Consider the following 24808-nt stretch of genomic DNA (forward strand, 5'->3'; position numbering starts at 1 on the left):
ATAGTTCCAAGGTATCTTCAATATTTTTGTCAATAATTTAAACTATAAATTTAAAAAAAATCTCAGGAAAGGTTATATAAATTTGAAACATGTAATATTTCATAATTGAAATTTATTTCTAGTTTCACGCCTTATTACAACTTGTGTGCGAATAGTGTTCAAGATAAGACATATCCCACAAGAGGGCATAACAAGGATTTGAGAAATTCTCAGTTAACGTGCATATTTTTCACAATTGTATGCCGATTTCCTCTCTCTGTTTTTTTAATAGTGTCTCGCTAGATCCTTGATGATATGTTATCTTAATTGCAATTAATTTCTTGAATTAATATTATAGGAAAATTTTTTGAGCTTTGATGCAACACTGTAAAGTTAATTATTGGCAAATTAGGCCCTCAGAGGAGGAGGCAGTCTTGTCTTGTGCACATTATGATTTGTTCATGATATCTGCATACTTTTGTAGGTAGCATACTAAGAATAACAAAGGAACAGTGACAAATTTCTTCTAGAAGTAAACTGATAATTAAATCATAAAAATTAATAATGTTTAACTACAAATAAAAAAGGAAAATGACTACTCAGTTATCTCCAATGCAAGGCGCGCAGGATCATTCACTCCCCTCACCTGGGCAGGCGTCTGCTGAAAGACTTCGAGAATGAATGTTCTGGAACAAAAAATTCTCACACAAAAAAAATAGTATTATAGATTGAACCCAGAGACTCGAGTGTGTTCGTAGTGTCTGTTTGCGTATCTATTTTGAAATGAGTTGTAACCGAGAGTTTCGTGTGGTGGAAACATTAGTACTATTTTCTACCACTCATTCTCTTATATTCGTTTCCTCTCTTAGATTTTATTTAGATTTTTTAAAATAATCGTCCATCAATAACCGTTTGTTGCAATATACTGGAGCTGGCCACTTAGACATGTTTATGTTTGTTAATTTAGAGGTAATTATCAGTCGGCGTGTTATAATAACGTAATATAATTATTAGTCGAAATTTAAAGAACTTGTTGGTAAAAATTTTACTGGATTTAATTAGTAGTAAAATTTAACTGATTTCTACACTATGCTAATTATTAGGTATAATAACAAACGAGTTTAAATAAGTTCTTAACTTTGTGGTTCGTGTTTTTTCAGCTTGTTGGGGTATACTTATCATGTTTGGTCGAAGAACGCAAAGGAAAGAAAATGGGAGACTTACGTTTCCAGAGACAATGTGGGGAGGTCTCCTGTTACCAGAAGAATTTCTTGAAGGAGAATAAAAAAGGAAAAGGGGGTAAGTACTATCTCCCTGGGTTTTTAGTGTATTATACTAGAAGCATGTATTTTCAATTACTTCACTTCAAGTTACCAATTCGTTTAGCTATTGAGTATTGACATGTTTCAGTGCCGAACTCTAGTGTGCAACGAAATCGAGGTTCGTATCCCGGGAGTATCCCATACCGCTTGCTATTATCACTGAATTAAGTGAAAGCCACAACGAAAGATAGTGTCCGAAGTTGCAGTTTAACAGTGATTACAAGGAGTGTGTTTTGCATTACCGATAGTTGAAGTCGAGGCTTCAGATAATGTACTACTTTGTGTGACTTCGATAACTATGAATTTAGTAAGTGTTTCCCTAAAGAAAACAAAAACGGTGTTTTCTATAGTTTTGAGCGTGTTACGCATACCGAAAGTACGTCCGTCGAGTTTCGATCTCATACTTATCTGTTTCTTTTCAAAGTTGGAAGCGATTGTATAAATGCCAATAATCACCGGAAACTGAGATCATTTTGACAGGAATATTCCTGATCTCTAACGCGGGACCCCTTGTGTAGATAGTGATGATATGTGATAAACAAGATTTCTATTGAAGGTATTTGATTTTAACATACTTACACGTAACCAATCCGATTATAATATTGCGCTCGTGTGGAACGATAATTCAGATATAGGATAAAAGAAGTAATTCATCGGGGGATCGAACCAGAGGTCGTTAAAAACCAATTGCTCAACAGAGACTCCGGTGTATCCCAATCGTGATGATCAGTCGGGCAACATTATTGCTATTATTCGTTCCATTGTAGTTTCAATCCCCTATCCCTAATTATTTATATATTATCTCGTTGTAAATGTTGGCGTGTTCTTCAATGTTGGAGTTTAGCGCAACTATCATGAGTCCCTGATTGCAGCTGGGTTCACTCTCGTAACCTGATAGAAGGTGATTTGCTCTAGTTTTAACACTGAATGAGAGGCGGGTTTTTAGGAACTATCCACAAACATTTTAAGAAATTTCATTAAACAAATGATATTCGGTTAAATTTTAAGTTTGAAAGAGCACTACTTTTGTTTCTTTGTTTTGACATTTAACTTATTTCACTTAAAATTATAATTAACGTCAAGTTCTTAAATTTATATCCTAAAGTTCGTATATCCCTCTTACGGATTATCTGGCTTTGACTTACCGCGTGTCAACGGTGCTGTGCGCTGTTGTGATGTGATGTTACCCACCTATCAAACAGGGCCGCTTATGGAGGGGACCACCAAATTTGAAAGTCTCATGACTTATAGTTTCTAAGTGTTTTGTTTGGTTTACTCATATGTTTTATTCTGAGTAGAATTAAGTTGGCTTATACTGGATGTATTAGAAACGAGTTGACAGAGCTCGAGTGTCCTTAAAGTGTATCATGTAAATTGTGATGGATTCTATTATTCGATTATTGAACCCAATTACCAAACGATGTATACGTAATGATTCTCTTCCAGTGTTTATTCGTTTACTTATTTATGTAAAAAATTAATTTGGACCATATATATATATATATATATATATATATATATATATATATATATATATATATATATATATATATAAATTTAATTTTATATTTTTTTTAAAATACGCAAGTGATAACGTGATTTAATACCACTCTGCCTTGTGTTATCTGCGTTGTGTGCGTTTTAATCAAACCGAGCTAAACTTTTAACTTGTATCAAGGCAGCTATACAGGGATGATTGAACAACACGAGTATAGTGGTGTAGTGGTAAGACAACATCTAGCAAGTTACTATAGCCCACAATGATGTGATTTATGTAACCGTTATTTTACATAACATATCGATAAGTAATATAATCAAGTTAGTTACAATAATTTAACTTAGTAGCGGGTTCGAGCCCATTACCCGATGCGGGGAGGACAAAAAATGGAGACCTCCATCTACACCCAATGTCCTTCCTTAATACATATGGTAGCCTTAACTCTAAGTATACTAACATTAATGGTTTTACTATCAATAGATAAGCTAACATGTTTAACTATTTACCATCCTTGATGGAGTGTTAAAATATGTGGAGTGTATAACTATTTAACTAGAATGTTGGCAATGAGATCAAGAGATCGTCATACATAAGTTCAGCGTGCCACAATGAACAAGAGTAAGTGATACAATATGATACTACCAATTAGTTTAATAACTATCATTAATGTCCTTATAACTGAAAACATTAGTCTAGAATGAGCATCAGCTTTAATGAGGATAACTGTTAATATTTGATCATAATTCGACATGGGTTGGACATAACTAAAGGTAGCGTAATCTTACTAACTAAAGGTAGCGAAGTATAGTACACAGGTAGCTATTGACATTCTTTTTAAAAAAAGGCCGATACATATATAATTGTAAATGCATTATGTACAATATGCGCAGTATGCTAGTACATCGCCGTGTTTTCCAAAAAATGGCCGATGCATATATAATTGTAAATGCATTATGTACAATTTGCGCAGTATACTAGTACATCGCCGTTTTTTTCAATCTCTTAGCAATTTTATAGCAGCATAAGTTCATTTGTGTTCGCCCAGAAGGGTCGCAAGAAAGATGCACGTAAATATATGGTGTTCACAGCAGCAGAAGAAGAAGCATGACGGAGACTAAGGCGTATTTCTCCCTACTTTTTTTTAAACTTAATACGCTTCCCGCCTGAACTACGCGAAAAAAAATAAAAAATAATAATGATCGCTAAACGGGCTCAAAAGAAAAACAAACGGGCAAGTCATCGGTGGAGTAAACCAAGGCGGGTGAGAGTTGTAGCACTCGAAGATGGAGAGCAGATGAAAGCTCATAAAAAGACTAGAGAAATATGAGCGCCTCTGGCAAAGAGAAGGTAGCATCAACACAAAAAAGAATAAGGCTGTTGGAGAGAGAGGGAGAAGGAAGGGGGAGGAGGCTGGCAATGTTAACTTGAGAGCCGCATCACAAGCACATTAATACATGTCGGCGCGCGAACCTTTTCACAGGGAAGCCTTTGTATGTGTATGTGTGTGTTTTGGTTTGGCTCTCAATCGCCAAGGTTTCAACTTGCGCTGTTCTGAGTTTCAGCTGATATGCGCGGAGCGATGATTTCTCGTCCTTTTCCTGCCGCTTACAAAAAATATGTTTTTTGGTCTATTTGTTTTAATAATTCATGAAGACACGACAATAGTAATAAATGTATTGGAAATTCGTACGTCACGTATTTGCAATCCTCACAATTAAAACCCGAGAGCATGAAAACTATTTTGCTTATTCATTTCAATTGATTAAGGTAAGAAAGGATAAGAAATGAAGTTATTTTCATATATCTACCTGGAAAAGGTCAATCATAAACAGAAACCTGAGCAGCCACCCTCCCACACAATAAATTAAAAATACGATTTTTTTCTAAAAGCACAGCAAGTCTACATTGACACTGAGTAAACCACAGCGAACCGGCAACAATCATATTAACAATTTCTTCAATAGTTGTGTCTGCATATTTTTCTCTTAGTCGAGCGTACAAATTGTTGGCAATTTACTTTGCTTGACTTTAAAGAGATTTCCCTTCCTCGTGTTTGCGATAATACTGAGAAGATGATAATTCGGATTCATTCATATTTTCAACTTCGCGCTTAACACTCTTCATGGTTTCAGTTTCAGTACACCCACGTACTCACTCTAACGCACGCGCGAAGACGATATTTGGCAGAGCAGTGTTACTCTCTGCACAAAAATTGCAGAAGTTACATGTGAGTTCCGTTATTTCTTTTGTTTCATTTATCAGCAGGCAATGAAGTTTCTTACGGGGTAGTTACTCTATTTAATTTATATATCATATAAAAATATTAAGCCATTTCCTATCCATTGTGGACGGTTTCTAACATTGACTAATTAAGTAATTTTACTGGTCCTCTGCTTTTGATATAAGGTTTTTCAAGTTTATAATCTTGCAACACTTGCAAGAGACTCGCATCTTAGCTGCCGGCTTTTCACTCCTTTCTTTCCTTCTCTCTTTCCGATTCTGAGTCGTGACGTAATTTTCATAACCCTTTACTAATAAATATAGTATAATTTATTTTACATATTGTTTCTGTATTGACATTTTTATATACTTGAACTCAATTAGCTCTTTGAATTGATCTCCTAAGTAATGTTTTACTTGTGTAACGGAAGGAACTATGTAATTGTTGCGGAGTCGCCTGAATTGAAGCTGCGTATCTCGGCTATCAGGATAAGGTCGCGGCAAGTATAGGGAGTACCAGTTGGGTACGATAACCACGCCATGGACAATATCCCTGGACGCTTCGTCCGTGCTTAGTAGTAGCTCTGGTCCATTCATGTGAGGTGTCTGATTTATTCGCCTCAGTAGCGGTCGCAAGGACGCACAGGCTCAATGGTATAGCATGCGCACTGACCAGTAGTGGGACTGCATAACGGGTGGGGAATGCAATTTCGCCCCCCGAAATGACACCTCTCACCAGACAATGGGGTCATACCCATCTGGTGTGCAAACTTTGTGGTGGACAAACACCGTGCTCGTGGGTTTTCTCGGGGTTCTCCCGTTTCCTCTCACTTTCTTCATTCCACCGTTTCACTCATCTCTCATCATCACCGTCTCCTTTAGTCTAACAGGCATAAACGTGGGATGTAAACTCAAAGATTTCATTTCATTTTCATTTTCCATCTGGTGTGCAAATGGTCCCGGGTGCGAGACTGGGTAGGCTACACCCCAGAGGCCCCTGAATCCGTATCCCAATCACTGGGACTAGGGGAAGGCAGATTCCAATTAATGTACGAGGTGTACATACGCTGTAGCATGCTGTGGCTAAAGCGCGTGGGATCGATTCCATGATGTGCCACCACCGGGCAGGTAAAATCAATCCCCAACTCCAGATATGCGAGCTAGTGGTGCCAGGGGTTGGGGCCCACTACTGCTATGTCCATAAACAGTCGCTTGGGAAGTTTGACCTGTAGCAACTCGGTGGCGGCTTTACCGTATGTAAAAATGACCGTCCCATAATGGACATGAGTCATTAGTCTCCCCAACACATCCTCTAAGAGGTGATGGCCACCATTAAAGGCGGTGTGAGTGGACGCGTCGTGTATTGCTATTCGTAGCTGGTTAGCATAGGAGAGGTCAGCCGTGGAAGAAAAAGGAGCAGCCAGAAGGTAATTATCGAAATCATACACGACAAGCCCGTCCATGGGGGATTCATTGGTAACAAGGAAAGATAATTCGTAGGGGACAAAGAGATTGGGGTCCAAAGTGACCCCAGCAATGGAAAGAAAATAAGCAGGAGCGACAGAATTGACATTACCGAGCTGTAGATGTCGCTCTTCTTGGTCACCTCGTGCCATGGCCATGATAAGACTCAAGATGACACCCTGGAAAGGAATAACGGGCATAGTTAAAGGAGCCTAAGTAAATGTCTGGCGGGGAGAATCAAGCCCCCTTTTTGTTTAATTTACGGGTAAACAACCCAAGACAAATGTAAGTCGACACGTAAACATTAACATGTGTATGATAGGTAGGAGTAAGCCTGTAGGTGAGCAAAAAAAATACTGAGTCTATTTTATGTTCCAGGTCAATACGTACCTAGACACGAAACGGGGGAGCGGCGGGTTTCTTGGAGAGAGAGAGAAATAAAGTAATCAGGCGTCGGCAACGGATGGATCCCTGTAATGTGAATGAGGAGTTTGCAGATTCAACGAAGTATACTTATAGCCGGAGTTGAATATACGCGGTAATACAGAGATTTACACATGTACGTATAAATATTCGGGATCACTAATAGTAATTTCTCTTTCAGCTATGCCAACACTTGTTTTCCTTATATGTTCTCCGTGTTTGTCATCATATTGGGAGTCCTATAGGAGAAGAAGAACGGTAACTAAGTCGTGGCCGGCCACATTCACACAAAGAACAAAAAAAAATCATCCCAATATGGTGGCAAAACATTCATGTAGGTATTGACTCGACGTAATTTCCTTGTGACGCGTTTAACATACTTTTTATGGAGGGCCCTAACTCTAAAAGTGACTTGTTTGATCCTCAGATCAGTCTTAGCGCAGCCGAACTAAGATGAGTGCCATTCACACATGGGCTACTAGTGTCTCTTACAGCATCGAGGGGAGAGGGGAATGGATCCCAGGAATCAACTTTTTGATTCTGATTCTCGAAGAGGACACTATACAGTTTTTTTTCATTTCACATTTTTACTGTTTGTAGGAGATCCCTTCGTTGCTTTTGGAAAAACCTAGGGAAACTTAGTGTTCATACTTGAAATAAAGTGAGACTAACATTATGAGAAAGTGACAGGAGTTGACCCTAGTGGCCCATACCTCTGTTGCTGGGGTGGAATTCAAATTATCCTGAAGGAGGGGATCTCGAGTCATGGCAATATGTATGTATACCTTTAAGCTCTATTTATAGCTCTGTATGCACGTGTTCCGGTGTGCCAGAGATCATGTTTAAATACGTGCACCCCACCTTTTAGTGGTCTATGTAATATATGAGATGTTCAACACACTCAACAAATAACATACTCCAAGTTTTTCCATTTTTTGTATGGCATATTCCGTCTAAATTGAAGGCGACTAGACATCATGGTCAACCTATACGATACACTTAACATTCCTCGTCCTCACTATCGCTAGAAACTTCCAGCACGGGGAAAATGCTCGGGGGAAAGTCTCGGGGGAAATACTTCTTTAACCTTTCGATGGTTACAATCTGAGTGTGGTTAGGGTTTGCCACTAATTCGATTTTACAGGCATTTGTGGGAGAAATACTTCTTAGGTAATACGGTCCCATAAAATGTGGTGTCAATTTAGGGGAAATATCCTTCTTTGGTAGATAATCTCTACATAAAACTAAGTCATCAACCTTTAGTTTTATAGGTTGTCTAGTGCGTTCAACTCTTAATTTAGTCTGTTGCTGTACTTGTGGCATGGCCTGCAAAGCTAATTTACGGATTAACTTTAGCTGTTTCTGATGTTCCTGTATTTTTGTAAATTGATACTGAGTGTCCAACTGAGTGGGAATCTGACTTTAGACGAAAGACAATCTCGTATGGGGAGTATTTTCTAATAGGGGAGGTTGATACATTATAAGCATATGCACACAATCGGACATATTCCGCCCACTTGGTAGGCTGCTTAGCCGTGTACTTAGAAAATTTGCAATGACAGAGTTAAATTGCTCACATAGCCCGTATGTTAACGGTTTGAACGCTGCAGTTCGAACCTGTTTAATGTCAAATAAGTCATTTAGTTCGGCCATTATTGCTGCTAGAAAATTAGTTCCCCTGTCTGTTAATATCTCCTTTGAGGGCCAAAACGCGTGATTAACTCGTCCAAGATGGCTCTAGCCACTGTAGGAGCTTTCAGGTTTCGTAGCGGTACTAATATTACTAAATGGCTAAGATATTCTATCATAACCAGGAGTTAACTGTAGCCTGAACTACTATGTAGCGGGCCAAAAATATCCAAACTCCAACGGAAGAATAGTACCTCTTTTACAGGCAAGGGGTGAAGAAAACCTTGTTTCTTTTCTCGAGGGATGTTCACCCTTTGACATTCGTCACAATAGCGAACATATTCCTTAACTATTTTCCCCATGTTAGAAAAGTAGTAACGTTCGTTCACTTTAGAGTACGTGCGAGAGAATCCCGTGTGGCCTCTACACAGCGGAGACGAATGGGCCTCTTGTAAGATGCCGTGGATAGCCTTTTCCGGTATCACTAGTTTCCTATCTTTGTTCATGACTCGATATAAAACACCATTAACTACCACATAGGGTTTTAGAGCACGATCAGTAGGGTTATCTTTCTTCTTTTGTATTAGTTCTCTAATTTTATCGTCCTCTCTTTGAATTGTCCTTATATCTATCTTGGGGCATAACACTAGGTTGCACACGTCTGCACAATTTTCTTCTTGACTAAATTTGGAGGGTAACTCATCCTTCAACGGACACCTTGACAAGAAATCTGCGGTAACAGGAATGTTATTGCGGGCTTTTACATGTTCAGTCGTAAACTGATAAGGTTGTAAACGGATGGCCCAGTGTATAAGACGAGAATTTAGCATCTTATTATTTCTTAGATAGCAAATGCCGCAGGCGTCAGTCCGAACAATAAAGGGGCGATCTGCCAATAAAAATTGGAAGTGCAAAATTGTCTTAGTAACACCTAAAGCTAAAAGCTAAACCGTGGAATAGTTGAGCTCCGCTGGAGTGAAAGATTTCGAAAAATAGGCTATCGGGTGTTCTTTAATATCTTCCATAATTTGTGCGACGTATCCACCGATTCTGTCTCGACAGGCATCCGAATAGACTATAGCATCCTGAGTCGGGTCAAAGTGTGCGAGGACTGGAGCAGATATGAGACAAGACTTCAAAGTATCCCATGCCTTTTTCTCGGTTTCTCCAAAATCAAATTTGAAGTTCTTTTTAGTCAATGAAATGAGTGGTTTTGCGATTATAGAAAATCCTTGAACAAAAGCTCGGTGAAATGAACAAAGTCCGATAAAACTACGTACTTCTTTGACTGTAGTGGGGTATGGTACCTTTGATACAGCTTTAATTTTGGCGGGATCTACACAAATTCCTCGTCTACCGACGATGTGACCAAGCAACGAGGCTTCTTCATAACCAAAATAGCATTTCTTACGTTCGAGTTTTAGGTTCGCCTCCCGGAGCCGAAATAGAATAATTCTCGTCCTCTCTATTAGAGCTGGAAAGGATGGACCAAGGCAAACCAAATCGTCTTAATAACATATTACATACTTCTACATGATGTCACCAAAGATAACATTCATGTTTTGAAAAAGGGCCGTGGTTAGGCCGAATTGTAATCTCAAAAATTCGAATTTTTCCCGGCTGCACATGAATGCAGTCTTCTCTACATCGCACGGATGGATGAGCATCTGATAGTACCTGTTTTGTAAATCTAATGTATTTATGAATTTGATACCACTTAAGAAAGCTAGTACCTCATCTATGCGCGGCACTGGCACAAAGTTTGGCCTTAATATCTTAAAAACATCTGTAGTCTATACATATCGTTGGAGAGCCATCTTTTTTAGGTACTATCACAATTGGTGCCGAATATGGGCTCTTGCTTTCCCGGATAATATTACTGTGTAACATTTTCTGGATCTCTTCTGCGACTATCTCTCTCTGTTTTGGCGTTTCTCTATATGGAGGGTGAGAGACAGGAATATCTGTGATGATCTCCAAGGGGCACATAAACTTATCGGTAGCCGCAGTAAGACAAGATTTGTCCCAGGTTACAACATCCCTAAATTCCAACAGTAAGTCCAGTAACTGGTTTCTTTCTTCTGGGTTTAAGTTTGGACCAATATTTAGAACTTGAGCTAATTCTTCCTTCGTTTGTGGGATTTTTTGGGGTTGTCCAGAGCTTTCCACATCGTCTGTTTCATCTTTGTTAGTAAGACGTATGATCTGATTAACAGCCTGCACGTCTTTGTCTGTCTCGTCATTTAATAACTCAACCTGGGGAACAAGTTTCCCTAAATGAAGGTTTTTAGACAAAGTTCTAGTTCGATCCGAAACGTTAAAGATAGTCAGATTAATATATCCGTTTTCAGTAAAAACTGGTCCCCTGGGGATCATGCAGGAGTGCCAACTGAATTCCTTTGGACGGTATAAATTCCCAAATATGCACTTTCCCGGTTGGCGCTGTAATTTCTATGTCATACGAAGCCGTGGACGGCACGCGGACATTTGCTGGAAGGTGCATTTTTTAGGTAGTGTCCGGATAGATATCAAAAATTTCGTCAGCCAACCCCAAAGGGTTTGGTACGACCTCTTTCTTAATATGATCATGAGCAAAACTCTCTAGGTCAGTGAGAGTTGCTGGATCATTTACACTTCCTTGCGTTATCAAAGGTTTTTCAAATATTTCTGAATGTTCTCTATATGATTTGTCCTCTACAGGCTCATAAGGCGCCAGTGAGGCCTGGGGTGGCTTTACAGAGTGTTGGCTCTTTTAGCTATGTTTTGTTGCATAAAACGCTTTCTTTTTCTTTCTGCGAATAGTCTCTGTACTCGAACTTTCTGTAGAACTAGCTACCAAAGATCCACTAGGCCCTGGTTGAGGGGCCAGGTTGGATAGATTCTTTTCCCCTTTCCCTAAGCCAGGCGAATTGATAGGTTCCAGCTCAGGAGCACTGGAATATACTTTGCTTTTCCTAGTTCGTTTACGTCTTGCCTTTTCACGCCTATTAACGTTTCCATCCGTTCTATTCGTAGGCTCCGGGTGAAATTTTATAGTTTAGCAGGGAGTTTTTGTCTCTTATCAGCTACACTAGCAACGGGATTTAGGGGATTTCCGGTAACCAACTTTGGAGACGGTTCCTTACTCCTGAGTGGGAGGTTCCGTTTCCTATAAGTTTGGTTGTTTCTAGGAGGGGGTTAGGGAAGGTCGGTTGTCTAATGTTATCGTCCTGTGCCAATTGGGAATCGTTAAACGATTCTTTCTCTAACTTAACTACTGACGGTGGGTATCGTTCAACATGTGCTAAATCTAAAGTATGAATTACCCTTGACCATGCCCATTTGTACCTTTTGGGATTGTGAACCATAGGTCTTCCACATGATTCCCGTCTTTATCTGCTAGCTCCAGGTATTTGGAATGTATTGTTGTGACATATTTGTGCAAAAATCTACCCCTAAAATAACATCATATGCGCAAAACTGTGGGTCAACTACAGCTACGTCTAGAAACCTCTTTGAAACAACACGCTATTCTCACCACAGGAATGTAATCTGTGGTGTGGGCACCTACCCCGCGAAGCTTGACAACCCTTCAGTCTCTCAGTGAAAATCTCGGGGGCAAAAGGGTGTTCGAAGCCAGAGAGATTTCCGACCCCGTGTCAATAAGTCCTTGCGCCCAGCGGTCTCCTATTTTTATCTTGACTGTACTGAGCTGGGCTCGCCCATGGCCAAAGCCATAGGTATTTTGGTGAGTGTTCCTATACATTTTATAAGCCGGTTCTGCTACTATTTGGTCTGAGTAACAAGAACTAACCTGTACAAATCCAGGTTGGGTAATTTCTTTAATGCTTGACCAGTCCAAGCGGTCATTTTCCCATATTATGTCGTAACTAATCCTCTGATTAACTAATCTTTGTGTTGTATATTTTCTAAGATATTGCATGCAGTATTCGAGATTATCACAATAATCCACTTCAAGCATCAGCTTATTTAGAACGTCTGGTAACAAACTCATTCTAAGCTTACTCTTTACTTCACTTTCATTAATCCAACCTCGTAAAACTTTCAGATCTTTCATCAACTTATAAATGAACGCTACAGTACTTTCATTGGATTGTTGTTTTCTTATATCAACGTCATATTCTAATATTGGGGTGTGCTCAATACTAGGAAATGCCTTTTAAAATTTTTCCTTCATCTCGTTATAGCTTGAGGGTGGAAGGTTTGCTATGTCTACTGAATAGAAGGAGAAGGCTCCCCCTTTCATTCGTATATGCTAGCCACTGATTCATATTCTTGTAGGAAAGTTTGCACGCACTCATTTCTATTACCAGAGGAGGAGGGAATTTCAACATTTGGATAGATCTTAAGTGCTTGTGGTTTAGCACTAACAGTAGAATTTGGATTGTCACCCTCGGGAGGAAGGGTGCTAACTTGGTCTGTTCTAACTGTATCTGTAAATTTAGGTTTTTCAAAACTGCATGGTATAGATGGCTCGGTAACCGGACTAGTTTTCATTTCTTGCTCAGATTTTAAATTTATACAAGGCTTATCCTCAGGATCTAATTTTAAAAAGGGAGAAAGATTTGATATGTATATGAAAAAGGCTCATCTTTCAGGTCTAAGGACCTGTCTAAAGAAGCTGATATGTTGAAATGTTCAGAAACGGACCTATAATCGGTTTCGGTTGTGCATCTATTTTCTAACTCGGAGGTTTGTTCCGGACTAAATTCTGATGTATAAGATCTATCTTGTTCGCTAAGTACTGATTTGTCTGTCTTTTCTCCTTCGCTAAATTCTAATTGCTCCACCGGAGTCGTGGGTGTAACTACGCTGCTAGGTGGCGAAACAAACACTATCTATAAGGGATCTAACTTTTCCTCTTAGTATATTTTCATTTCCTTGGTCGCAGGTGATTCACTAGTCTCATTGTAGGAACTAAGTTTAGAACTAGCACTAGCTGAAGTTTGTAATCCAATATTCTTAACACTGTTTGTTTGTTAGATTCACTTTGGGTTGGAGAGGTTGAGGGATCGTCATCATTTTCTACCTCATCTAAACAAATTACTGACGCGCCAATTTCCGCGTAATCAAATATTCTACCAATGTTCTAGTTTATTCTACTCTCAGACCAGGAATCGTTGTATTCTTCTTCTTTTTCCTCAATTTGCTTCTGGTGGTCGGAATAAACTGAGGGAAAAACATCATCACTTTTCTTCTCATCGTCCAACATCCTCTCAACTGGAGCAGAGGCGACGAGATCATTTCTGAGATCGGCGTCCCCTGTGGGAGGGTCTTGGTTCACTGCTCGGGGAGTAGGAACCATAGGAGGATCCCAGTGGTCATATCGGAGTTCTTCGGAGTTCCAAGAAGGTTTTGACTCATCCTCCAGGGATGACGCAGGAGGAAACTCCGGACTGTCTTCTTGAAATTGGGCTGTTTCTTCGTTTTGTAATTGCTGCAGTTCGTATCCCAACCAATCATCTTTCAAAGATTCACCCTCATCTGAATCTGCAATACTAATATCTCCGTTTGACCACCTAACTTTAGTAACTGCAGTAAGTATGTTATCTATACTGTCCAAATATTTAGTTTGTCTTGGAGGGTAAGGTCATTTTCAAACATAACAGGGTTGTTTTGAGTAGCTGTTGTCCGAATAACTTTGAGATCACGATCCGTGTCAATCCTGATCATTTTAGGAAACTTATATTCGGTCTGAACGCTAACATCTTTCTTTTGAAAAACTTCGGTCTGTATTTCCATATCAAAATTTCCAACTACATTTTCCTCAGGTAATAAATCTTCAAAGGGGGCTGAGGGGTCAGCTTGAAAAAGAATACCTAATTTCTGTTCATCGTCACCCTGGCGACGAACAACTGTGACCTGTACTTTCTTGTTCCGTAGTTGTTTCGTTAAGGGTCGAATTAGGTTTCCTACTGCGGGAAACAGTTCTGTTTGTAATGAATGCCTAATCTGGTCTACTAACGCTTTGTTTTGTCAGAAAACGTAAGTAATTTTGTAGACTTAGGTTTTATCAGAGAACGTAATTAATTTTCATTGTTCTCGTCAGGACTCTATATTTTCGTTTCCCTTGGTTCGGTTCCTATATTTGCATAAATTGTACCTTTATTAGTTAAAGTCTGGGGTTCGAGACCAATATTTTTGCAAATTGGCGCTTCAGTCGCTAAGGTCCGTGGTTCGGGACCTATGTTAGTGTAAATATGCTCTTTACTCGTTGAGATACGTGATTGAGTATTTAAGTTGGCATATATTGTTCTACGGCCGATCTCGGCATAAACTGTTTCATCACTACTACCAGCATAAAAAGATTGGAAGGCCGTACTTCGCATTTCTAATGGCGTTTTAGGATCTGATAGTTCGTATTTAATACTAAAATATAACGCTACCAAGCTATCTGGTTCCTTTGAAACACCACTACCTTTATTTCCTGAACTTAACACTAAGTTACTTATTCTACTGTCCTTATCAGTTAACTTATTATCGTTTAAGGGTCTTTGGTTCGATGGGACACCAGGTATTACACCTGATCTTGATTCTATCTCAATTGTTGCTTGAGGGCATTCCTGACCTGCAGTTATTAATTCTGCGATTTCCAGTTCGTCTTTTAAATTTAATTCATTAACTACAGTTTTCTGATCTACCCCTGGTGGGGTTTCGTCAGTATCTGAATTTACATATATCGTCGTAGGGGCTGGTGTTGGTTTGTCACTCGAACCAGCACATTGTATTTCTGTATCATTTCTAGTCAGGATAGGACTGGACGCTGCAAGCGGCGTTAGGTCGTAGCCACTCGCCGGGGCGTCAGGAGTTAGTCGGTTAGCGGTCATTGGTTCGAGATATTTGGGCTGACTCCACGTATCCAAATATCTCGGTAATGGGTTCTTTTTCCAAAGGCCAAATACAGGAGAATGCCCGTGTACTTTCACTTTATTATATTCAATACAATAATAATTATTCCACTGATCCAAAATATAACGGCACTTGCCCGTGGGTGTCTTAGGACAATGGGATTGCCCTAAATGTAATAGCTTTTCTTTTATTTTCTGCGCAAAACTCATTTTTGATGAATAAACTCTGTTTTTCTAGCCATTGGCCTCTTAAACCAGGGCAGTGTGTAATCAACTTATTTCCTCTGACATAATAGGAATTTAATCACTGAAAGCTACTTCCCTCGGAAATGCTATGTCAAATCTTATGTATTATGAGACTTATTATTATTTCAATGTATTTCTTTAATTTCCTTTGAACTTGAATAGTCAACTTCACTTTCTTTATAAATTTGCTTTACTTTCTAGAACGAGAAACGGTAAGTGACTAGATAGTTATTTATCTTAAAGAAAACGCTTATTTATTCACTGATTATGATTTTACTTTTTACTTCTATTCTTTAACTTTTTTAAAATGCACACAGGGGGATTATGAACATTCAACCATTGGATCGTGTACCTGCAGATATTTTTCCTTTTTGTTTGTTGCATTTGCATAAATAGGAGTTTTAGGCAGTTATCCCCAGGCAGCCATCGGACATGCACCCCTAGTATAGCGGGCCCTGCTGAACCAAAGGGATAAGATACATGTGACTCCCAAGCTTGCATGGGAAAGGATTTTGACACTTATCGCCGGACAGACCATCGAACTTTCATCCCAGCGGGCGGTTCTGCTGTCTGGAGATAAACAGCCTGTGATCCTCCCCAAGTAAAGGGTAGGGATTTTAGCCACTTATCGCCGGACAAACGTGTCGAACTTTCATCCCGTGTAACGGGTGGTTCCTTTGTCCAGAGATAAACTGACTGTGATCCCCCCAAAGCTAGGAGAAGCATAAGCAGGTGTAGGGATTTGCAAGTACATGAGACAAAAGCTGAATTCTATCTTAACACTCGCGTCCCGATTTTACATTTCCATGACTACACAAGAAAACGTCGTGAGGTAGACTGAGTCTTGCTCTGCGGAACCTAGCAACTATTCCGCTTACTTATAACGACATAAAGTGAGAGAAGTTGATAATAGGAAAGTTTCGTCGCTACTTCACTCCTTGTAAAACGCACTACTAGAACAGAAGGATTATACTTTTTTATCAGAGTCATAAGCTAAACACCGTCTAGGCCAAGGACGCCACTGAACTTTAATGACTTTACATAGTACAGATACACCACTTGACTAGTGAAAAGAAGAAACTTCGCGTCTTTTATTCGTTTTGTTACCACACACTTTACACTTTATGTATAAAAAATCTTTGATAAAATTCACTCGCGATTTGCCCTAAAGCGCAACTGAGATTTCTGGTTCACTAATGAAGTGAGCGAGCACCAGGGACTTGTTCAACGATTCAAGAACACAGTTCCTTACCCGGCGCCTCCACCATCAAACTGTTATGTGTTTTTTAGATTGTCGGTATGTTTTGTATACACTTTCTTTCGTGAAATCGTATTTGAGGTCACTTCTCTACTCTCCACCCAGTTAGTCAAAGTTGGTACTGAGTCCAACTCCCTTTAAACCTCAGTAACGGGACGTCTTAGGCTCTACTGGTTCAAAGATGATGGGAAAGTGCTCTAAAAGTCTCAACAATGGGGGGAATCTTGTATCTCATAGATAGAGCTCGTACTGGAAACCGAAACCCAGGTAACTCATGAAGACTGTGAACTGAATCCAAATAGGGAGGGATAGCATGACTAAATTAAATAGACCATTTCCATCGTTAATTTTTATTTATAAGAATAAAAAAATAAAAATGAAAATACAAAAGAATTTTACAATTCGGATATTTGAAATTACAACTTTAAAGTATTACTACATGACATGTATGGGCAGAACCCCTACATTACAAACCGGGTGCTGGAAGGTTATCACGCTAAGCCGCGATTTATTGAAAATAGTAATTTTGATGATTCGTACTTGCAACTTGCATTGGCCAAAACGGGAAGTGGTAATTTTCGAAGTGGAAACTTGGTCTCATTCTCAAGTCGTAACTTAACGTCAATTTGTAACTAGTCTTAAAGTGCTCGTCCCTTATCAAGGGAACTTAGAAAAACAATTACATACCTGATCTTATGATGAGCGTCCGTGACAAAGACTCCAAGTGCACTTCATGAACGCCGGAAATGAACAACCTGAGCTCAGCTAAGGGCCTCGCTTATATAGCGACTTCGTCCCACGCATTTTCTGCTAGTTCTGGCGTAGCTCGAGAGCTAACGTCAGAGCCTTGACGAGCTTGGAAAAGCTTTTCACGCGTATGCCCAATAGTGGCCAAGACTTCTAGTTTTCTATGATTTTCCCCATCACACCGGGGCGGAAGTATCTATTTTAATTTACTAATACATCTTTATTTCACGTTTAGCTCCAAATACATAATAAATTTACAGCCGCGACTCAGCGCTGTGATTTGGGTAAATCAAAGCCAGGTTCATACCACTATTACATGCGTGTGGGTTGGTATCAATGAAACATCAGATTGCTAATACAATCAAATCCTCACTTCACTCCATTCTCCCTTTCTTTCTTTCTCTTCGACACACAATTAGAAAAGCGCGGGCGTCTCACCCCATAATTTGAGTCCGGCTTAGAACTTCGACGCTTAACTTTGTAGCAATACAGACATATATATATATATATATATATATATATATATATATATATATATATATATATATATGATTGCCCAGAATTAGGTATATAGGGACATCTAAATCTAACTACAATTTTCAGGCGACCAAGTGTTCGATTTGCTCTCATTCTAAATTTTTATGTTCTTCGAACCTACCTAGAAGGCTGCTATACACATTACGACACAAATGTTGAAGATATCGGAAGAGAAAAAGAGAAAAGAAATTACGGCAATACTACTACTGTACACCTCAGCCGTTTTCTATTGACTGCTGGATGGAGGCCTTTCATTTTTCTTTCCACATGTCTCGGTCTCCTCCTATTCTCATCTATGTAAGTAGAGTGATGGCACTTGAGCTTGTTTTACGACCTACCGTGCATGCACAAACGGTTCTCGTGCCTGTTTTAGTTCCAGTTTGGTTTCATATTCCGATTTCAGTTCCGGGTCCTGTTCTACTTGCAGTTTCGATTCGTGTTCAAATTTCTGTTAAGGTTCCTTTTCCTGTTCCGACTCCGGTTCATATTCCTTTTCCAGCATCTGTTCCGGATCCCATTACACAACACAACCTTTTACGACCACTTTTTTCAAAAGTATGACCTATTGTAGAGATTATACAAGAAAGGTTACAAGCAGCCCTAGACTACAGCATAGAAGACTGCACTAAGACCTGTGTTGACGACGACTTTTCATTCTGTAAAGCACATACAATGTTTAACAGGATTACTCATAATGCTGTCATAAATCTGGTTATTCACAAACACCTATACACGTATTGGCGTACTTGTTAACTCAGAATCGGAAGGACGACTTGTTGGAACGAAATCTAAACATAAAAAGCTAAAAGAGATGCAAGAACGAGAGTAAAATCAAAATCCAGGACTTTTATTGATATTTGCGGTGGGAAAACACTTATGTCTCTATTTCTGACAGTTTCTTGGGAGATACGTGTGGTACCGTACTATATTTATGGAATCCTGGTGCCAACATCACCTGCAAGATGTAAATGGCACCGGTACCAATAACATATATGGATCATCTAATGTAACACACTCACACACTAATAACATTCTTCTACAGAATTGCAGGCGTTATGAGGACCTCTACAGTGTTGCAATATTTCAGTCACCTATAGTGTAAAATAACAGCACAAAGTAGAAAAGTACACGCAGTTTTGGGGGAATAAGCCTACTAGAATTTAAGAGTATGTGGAAAGAAACTACATAGTTGTTTATATTTAAGTTACCAAATATTAGTTAAGCGAACTGCCTACACTACTCCTTAAATCTGGCAGCCACGTTAAACCGGGAGACACTTTGTATGTTTGGTCTCCACTTCGCTTTATCGGAGTAGAAGTTGGTATTTAAAACAAGTTCTATCGGGAAACAACTTGTTCGTAAACGGGCGAGAGGCAGTTCGAGGTTGGCTATGTCCACAACTGCTCGCTGCATTTGTTAATAAACGCTCAGAAGGATGTATTCACATTGTCGATTTACTCTCCCGCCATTCAAACCGTTCCTCTACCTTCTGCGTGACGATGACGTAGGAACATTCTTACGACAGCGAGACTCCTTTTATATCACATTCGTCGATAGAAAGGAAAAGCATAAGATCTCAATGGTTTTGAAAGAAAAATATTAACACAAAAACATAAATAGGAAAAATATTAACACAATAACATGAGAATTTTAACGCGTACCTATTTTATGTATTTTCTTGCTAAGTACTTCAATTTGAGACATTTAAAATTGATTTTCGGATAGATGAACCGGACTTTTGATCAGGCTTTTGTACTGACCAGGTCGAATATATCAATTTAAATGTATGGATTTTTGACACTTTAAGGAACAACTTAATTACATTGAAACATGAGCACATAGTACAAAAATTGCACATTAGAAAATGACTGTTACGACTTTGTTACCGTTTGTATGTAAATTCTAGAATTCGAAAATATTCTTGTAATAATCCTGGTCACTGTGTCAGTTAATTCTAGTGGCCATCATTCTTATATTACTGAATGCGTCTCTAACAAGGGAACTTACCAAAATGTAACTCACCAATTTGAATGAAATTTTGTAGACTTGTAGAACATCAAAAAATAATCGACACGTATTTTTTTCGGTAATGGTGCGGGTTTAAAGTCCCTCGGTAACCCTTTGAACATTAGGGAAGAGTTTGAAACATAGACAGAAAATAATCATTAAAGTAGATGAAAATATACTCCCAGGGAGATATTAGGACAGCTGATTCAGAATCTGTCGTCAAAATTAGAAAATTCAAAATGGCGGATCCAATATGGTGGTAACGCTACAAAAGTCTTGTAGTTTGAAATGGTTTGCAGTTAGCCAAGAATAATCGTAGTTAGCAGGGATCACTGCGAGAAGATTGCAGACCGATTTGAAACCCCTTTCTGCACTTATTTTAACGGTATGTTTGATAAACGTGAGTCCCCTCACCTCTCACTATTGGGGGTGTTTGTTTAAAGTGAGTTCTCTCACCTCTCACTGTTTTGGGTGCTTATTGAAAGGGACCCCCTCGCCTCTCACTATTCGGAGTACATATTGAAAGTGAGTCCCCTCGCCTCTCACTAGTCAGGATGCTTATTTAAGTGATTTATAGTATATTTGAGTATGAGTTAAAACTCAAAAGAGTATCTCAAAATAGAAACCATTCCTGCAGGGACAACAGGATTTAGCATCTTGATATGTTCTTCTTTAGGACATGGAAAAATTTCTTGGTACATTTTTCTGACATTGTCCTTCACATAGTAAGCCCCCACTATATTGAGCCGAGTCACTATATTGAGCCAAAAATTTCTGGATTCTGATTGGTTGAGAGAGGTCATGAGACTTTAGGCCCCGCCCACGCCGGAAATTCAAATTTCCAGGTCATGTGGTATGACGTCATGAATCACCCCGCGGGGAAATACTTCATTCCCTTTTATGACCGGGTTTTTTTTAATTTGTACCCTTTTATTGGTAAGATGAGTGCTTTGATACATGATTCTCATTGGTTGACAGATGTCACGTGATCTTAGACCCTGGGATATTTGAAATTCGTTCTCTTTATGGGTAACGTGAATGATTTGGTACCACGATGCTGATTGGTTGACAGAGGTCACGTGATCTTAGGCTCTGAGATTTTTGTTTTAAATTCGTTCCCTTTTACTGGTAAGATGAATGCTTTGGTACCACGATGCTGATTGGTTGACAGAGGTCACGTGATCTTAGGCCCTGGGATATTTGAAATTCGTTCCCTTTACGGTTAAGATGAATGCTTTGGTACCACGATGCTGATTGGTTGATAGAGGTCATGTGATCTTAGGCTCTGGGATTTTTTCAAAGTTCGTTTCCTTTTACGGGTAAGATGAGTGCTTTGGTACCTTGATTCTAATTGGCTGATAGAGGTCACGTGATCTTAGACCTTGGGATTTTTGAAATTCGGGAGTCAGCTTTGGTGTGTATTTTGGTACTACGATACTGATTGCCTGATAGAAGTCACATGATTTAGACCCGCCACACAGTGAAAAGGTTACATGGTATAGCGTGGGGGAAATCTGTCACTCATTTGTTTCATTTTTTATAGATAAAATGAATGTTTTGGTACCTCGATTTTGATTGGGGGATAGAAGTCACATGATCTTAGCTCCAGCCCATGCTAGAAATTCAATTTTTTTAGGTTACGTGATATGACGGCGATCCACCCTTGATTCTAGATCGTGATTTTAGAATTTGTTCCCTTTTTACGGTTATCAATTTTGGTACCTTAAAGTTCCCATGGAAAATTCAACCCCCTTTTTAAATAACCCTTTTTCTTGGTATCATGATATTGTACTGAAGTTTACTTTAAATATTACCGTTCTCTTTGACAGATAAGATGATTACCAGCTTTCTTACCTTGATAGAGAGACAGCTCGCCTTATATGTTTACGTATCGTTGAATTACTAGCCTATGTCTCTGGAAGGATACATTTTTCCAACAATGATGAAAGAGGGGGCCATCCTTGTCGCTTGTAGATTTCTTATAACACATTGCTGTGAGTTTAAGCGATTTTTTAAACGCTCAGCGTTTTATTGCTCAGTAAGCGCTTCATTAATGGAAACAATGTTGTCAGATTTTTCTTACCTAAACTGCTCCGATTCTTTTCGAAACGGTTCCGCAGAGTGCAAGAAATTCTGAACTAAAAAAATTTCAAAACTAAAAAATTTTTGAACTAAATAAAATTGTAACTAAAAAATTTTCGAACCAAAAAAAATGAAACAAAAAGTTTCAAAAAAAAATTTTCGAAGTAAAAATTTTGAAACTAAAAAATTACAAAAATTTTGAACTACAAAATGTAAACAAATTTTTCGGAAAAAAATTTAAACTAAAAACTTTCGAACTAAATTTTCAAATCAAAAATTTTTCGAACTAAAAAAATTTAAAATTCGAACCAAAAAAATTCAAAAATATTTTCGAAAAATATTAAAAAATTTTCGAGCGAAAAAATATTTTAAACTAAAAACTTTCGAACTAAATTTCCAAATCAAATTTTTTTCGAAAAAAATTGAAAAAAAATTTCGAACCCAAAAATTTTTTTAAAAAATTTCAAACCAATTTTTAAAACGTTTCGAACTAAAGATGTAAACCGCATCTAAAAATTTTCAAATCAAAATTTTTTCGAACTAAATTAAAGATCAAATTTTGGACTAAATTTTCAAATCAATTTTTCGAACAAAATACCTTCAAACTAATCATTTTAAAAAAATCTTGGATATATTTTCCACCTTAAATTTTCAAGATTACAATTATTTGAAAACAAGTGTTCAAGGTTTCAAGAAATAAGAAAACATATTTTTTTCAACTTGTATTTTAACGAAAGGAAATGTGCTTTTCTCATACTATTTTATTAACACAATAAATACAGAATCTAGTTAATGAATATTTTGGACGCGTCATCATCTTCGAATCTTGTAGACGTATGCTGTAAAGAAAAAGAAGAAACAGCGGATTACTTTATGAATTTTTTTTTCTGAAACAATAAAAACGAGTAAATATTGATGATAGAGAAATAAAACTTAGTTGTAAAAGATGTATGTGTTTAGTTTCATTTTCCTCCTCGGGTACGAGATGACAGCATTTCTTCCATTTATGGTGGTCTTGGTGGTTAATGAACTCTTCTGGGTAGTGCATTTTTTCTTGGTGTTGCTCCTTTATGGTCAAGGTTCCCCCTTGGGTACGAGATGACTACATTTCTTCCATTGATGGTGTTGGTGGTTTATGATCTCTTCTGGGTACTGCGTTTTTTTTTCATCTTGGGTGTTGCTGCTTTGTGGTCAAGGAGGAAAAAAGGAAAAGGAAAAAAGAAATGGTGGCCTCATTGGGTGTTTACAGTTTTTTCTTCATCTTCTTTTTCCAGTTACAACTTCCGTTTTTAAACGTACCCATACGGAACCGTATCATAAGAACTGAGTACTTTAAATCGACGTTTTGTGTATCGGATGCTTTACATTTTTCTTCTTTGCGTGTGACGATGGTATGGTCTTTGGTCCTGCATATTTTATGGGATTGTAATGGTGACTTGTCCACGGCATTGATTTGTAATCATTTCTTTTAGCGTATTGAAATTTAATTGCTGTCCTGCATCATAGTTTAATGTAAATCCTCTAATTTTACATATGTAACTGGTGACGTTGGTGTCTGGATTGTATATTTCTAAGCTGTAATTTTTCGGCCCTCCACTAACAAATGTCTTGATGTACGCTCGTTGTCCATAAGACTCCATCTCATCCGATAAGCATCCCAAGTATGTGGAAGGTTCAATCGTTGGCTCTCCAGGCTTTTCTGTACAAATCACAGAATCCGTGTCGAAATATAAAACACGTTCCTGCAACATTTTCAGGTACTTGTACAGTTCCAGACGTGCCTGACATGTTGTAAATGCGCCTAACACGACATTGGTGTTTTGGTTTTGAACAGGCATATGTTCATTGTACTCCCAGAACGCATACAACATCGTATCATTGATGGGTACAATTTGATGGAGTTTAATGTCGGGGAAGTGAGTTTTTCATAAAATTCTTTCGGCCGATCAATAATTGTGGTCTGGCTAAAGTTTGTACGCTGCGAAAGCTTTCCCCACAGAGAGTTAACACAAAGCTTAGATAAACTTCTTCGTGCAGGATTATTTTCAATTTTGGTCGGATTCAATGCAATACCTACACGCTCCTGGACGGGACCAGGCAGGAGACCATGATAAATATGGCGACTTGGCAATATCGTCATTTTGATCAGACCATTGACTTTATTTATTGGTGGTATATTTTCATCACCCTGTAGATAAATTCTAGTATGATATACAGGGTATTTAGCACACTTATTTATGTACGGATAAAGCGAAACAATATCGAAATATTTTATTTTTTTCTCCTGCTTTTTCGTCGACTTGGTGGTACAATTTCACACAATAGGTCCTACCACCAAAAAAGCTATCTCTTGGATTTAAGGGTCTGCGGTTCATGTACGGGTGATTCTTAAGATACGTCGCCATTGCTGGATTTTGTTTCAAGAACTGTTTAAATTCGCACTCCCACATTTCATGTACAATGTACCCCAATTCACGCAGTCTTGCATTTTTTCGTTGCGTCCGTTCATAACGGAATTCCATGGTGTCTTCTGGATTGCCGTAGATGG

Source organism: Thermobia domestica, chromosome 4 (genome assembly GCF_964235325.1).
Source record: "Thermobia domestica chromosome 4, izTheDome1.hap1.1, whole genome shotgun sequence".
Classification (NCBI taxonomy): Eukaryota; Metazoa; Arthropoda; class Insecta; order Zygentoma; family Lepismatidae; genus Thermobia; species Thermobia domestica.